Here is a 2,900-nt window from a genome sequence, read left to right on the forward strand (position 1 = left end):
CTAATTTCAATATAGCAACTTACTCAAGAATTTTTCTTAATCTTTGCACCAATCAAATGGTCATCTGTCATCTAACTTGATAGAGAGGGAGTATTTTGATTTTTAGGTGTGGAAGTATATGTCTTCTTTTATTATGTGATTTGCCAACAGACGCTTATCTGCTATTCGTACTGTTTATTTGGACATTATGCAGTGTTATTTAACATATTAAAGTTTACTAAGACAAGGTGCCATGTAATGCAGACAATTTGCTCAACGTTCACGAGTTAGGAAGCTTCAATACATATCTGAACTGGAAAGAAATGTTCAAGTTCTGCAGGCATGTATTTGCAGAAGCTTGAAGTAATATACACTGATGAATGGATGTATGTTGTTATTATTGCTGATCTGATCACTGTTTTGATTCCAGGCTGAAGGTTCTGAGGTATCCGCTGAGCTTGAATTCCTTAACCAGCAGAGTCTTATTCTCAGCATGGAGAATAAAGCCCTAAAGCAGCGCTTAGAAAACTTAGCTCAAGAACAGATGATTAAGCATTGTAAGTCTCTTCTTTATATGTTATACTTTATTGCTGTACCTGCTATTTACAATGCTTGAACTGGCGTTATAAAGTTGAATATGCAGCTAATATAATGAGTCTAAACCGACATAATTGGAATTTAGGGTTATCAAGAAGTATCACATGAATAATGTTCTCACGGTGAATAAAAATCTTTAAGTAAGATTGGTTTTGGATTCAGATGAGCTGGGAAAGTGGGTGTTGTTTTCCTAAAACTGGAAGTACATCGTTTGGAGCAATGCTTGACGTCATTAGCAAATGACTTTTTTTCTTGGAGAAATGGAGATAATTAGTGGTAATTACAGAAAACATACCTTTTTTTTGTGGAAAAAATGATTATCCTGGAAATTGCCAACTTTTTCTGTGAATTTACATATTTTGTTTAGCTTTTTAGGAGTCTATCTCTTTGGAAAGAATAAACATATCTTCGTTACAAAGGTGCTTTTAACTGTGGAAAATAATATTGGAATTAATAAGTAATAAAAAATAAAGGAGATAATGGATTTGAATCAACCCAAACTTTGGTGCTTCTTGGGAGATGACCAAAGCTATCTGCTTTTCAAATGGATAACGTAACTAGGTCAAAGTTTTTTAAAGAACTAAGCAAACATTTTTCTCCACTGCAAAAATATCATTGGCTTTTAGATGTTGTTCAGACATAAGAGGCGTCCATCTATTGTGCTTCATGCCTTCAACATTAAAATGTTTACCTTCGTAAAACAAAGAGAGCAAAAATGAAATGTGCTTACCATGCTTTTATCATTATTGATTAACGGGGTTAATTGTTGGTTATTAGAAGTTAGTTGATGTAAGAAAGTATCTGTGCATCTAGGAAAGTGCAAAATCTACCTTTACTAAAGAACATAAGGGGATACTGCAATCTGTGACCATAAGAAACTCGAGTATTTTGAGTTGGGAGGAGGGTTGAGGGGCGGGCCCATACTCCCCCGAGTTACAGGATAACTCACGAAGTGATGCTGGGGTCTCTAAGTGGACCCAGAGGCGATTTCTCCAATATCAGAAAAAGAAAAAGAAACTCAACTAATTAAACTTAAAACTTTTCAGAGCTTAATTGTCATGTTGATTATGGCTGAGGGACTTCCGTAGTTGAATTAGTTATGCACTTCTAATAGGAAAACCTGTTTTGCTTTGGGGGTAGTGGCAACTAGAAAGCTGCTAATTACTATGGTAGAAAGTTAATTTTATTCTGTGCAGTGGAGCATGAAGTACTCGAAAGAGAAAGAGGAAGACTACGAGCATTATATCAGCAGCAGCAACTGCCACAGTCACAGCAGCAACAGCAATCATCTTCCAGCCATCGGCGCACCACTAGTAGGGATCTTGATCAACAATTTGCAAACATCTCTTTGAAACACAAAGACGGTTCAGGCCAACTTCACATGTGACTCTGATTGTAGCTAGGACGTAAATCACATCTTCTTCCTGACTCTCCCTCAGCTGATTTTGCCTGGCGAATGACAAAAAGTACACTGAATTTTTATTGTGCATGGTCAAGAAGAGCTCTTGTCGTCCTTGTGCTCTCTCTCAGAAGCTTTGCCTCCACCTTCTGGCAGCGATTCTAATTTCTATCATAGTATGTATCCCCTCAACTTTGTTTGTTAAGCATGGTGATCTTTTTATGTGCGCCTGGTGGTCAGTGCTAGGGAATAGCATTTGTGGCAGTTGACTCACCTGAGGTGGTTAATTCCGGCATGATTACTCCTTTGTATGTTGTAAAATTTGCCAGCTATTGGTTCCACCATTTTTACCTTCTCCGGTACATTTTCATGAACATTGACTTGTAAGCACTGATAGTAGAGCTCCATCAGCTCAATATTTCCTTTCTTCTTTAGGCTATGAAAGCATTCTATTTCTGCAGTTGTTAATGGTACACATCACAGCAAGCCAGGCGTTCCAGCTCTACTACGGAGCAGGCTCACACTCCCTGGAGTTTCGAACATGTGTGTTTTTCCAATCAACTTCATTAAAAATTTGAATAGATCTACATACACCTTGGTTGACACGAGTATATATGTCATGTTATACTGTTGAATAACAAGCCAAGGTACACAGCACAGCAAAACCGTATCTATTCATTACCCAAGAGATCTAGTTTGAATTGTAACTCGTCTCTAACTGATACTATTAGTTAGCCTATTGTTCAAAAGAAAAGAAGACTGAAATAGTAACATGGTATTATGGTTCAACTCATTATTGTGATCTTTGGGATACATTGTCAAAAGAGCAATACAAGAAACATAGAATTAAGAATGGACACCGGATTAAAGACGTGACTTTCAAGTCTACTTCTGTATATTCTCAACGAATTCTTGAAAGAAAAAG

The 2,900-nt window shown here is 37.1% G+C and overlaps 1 long non-coding RNA gene across 1 annotated transcript; it reads left to right on the forward strand.

Annotated features, from left to right (window-relative positions):
• The first annotated feature begins 411 nt into the window (after positions 1 to 411).
• LOC109241868 lies at positions 412 to 2,435 on the forward strand. The gene is made up of 2 exons (XR_002070312.1): positions 412 to 536; positions 1,773 to 2,435. It is a non-coding gene; the product is annotated as an uncharacterized LOC109241868 (long non-coding RNA).
• Positions 2,436 to 2,900: the final 465 nt, after the last annotated feature.

The sequence above is a fragment of the Nicotiana attenuata genome, unplaced genomic scaffold (assembly GCF_001879085.1).
Source record: "Nicotiana attenuata strain UT unplaced genomic scaffold, NIATTr2, whole genome shotgun sequence".
Lineage (NCBI taxonomy): Eukaryota > Viridiplantae > Streptophyta > Magnoliopsida > Solanales > Solanaceae > Nicotiana > Nicotiana attenuata.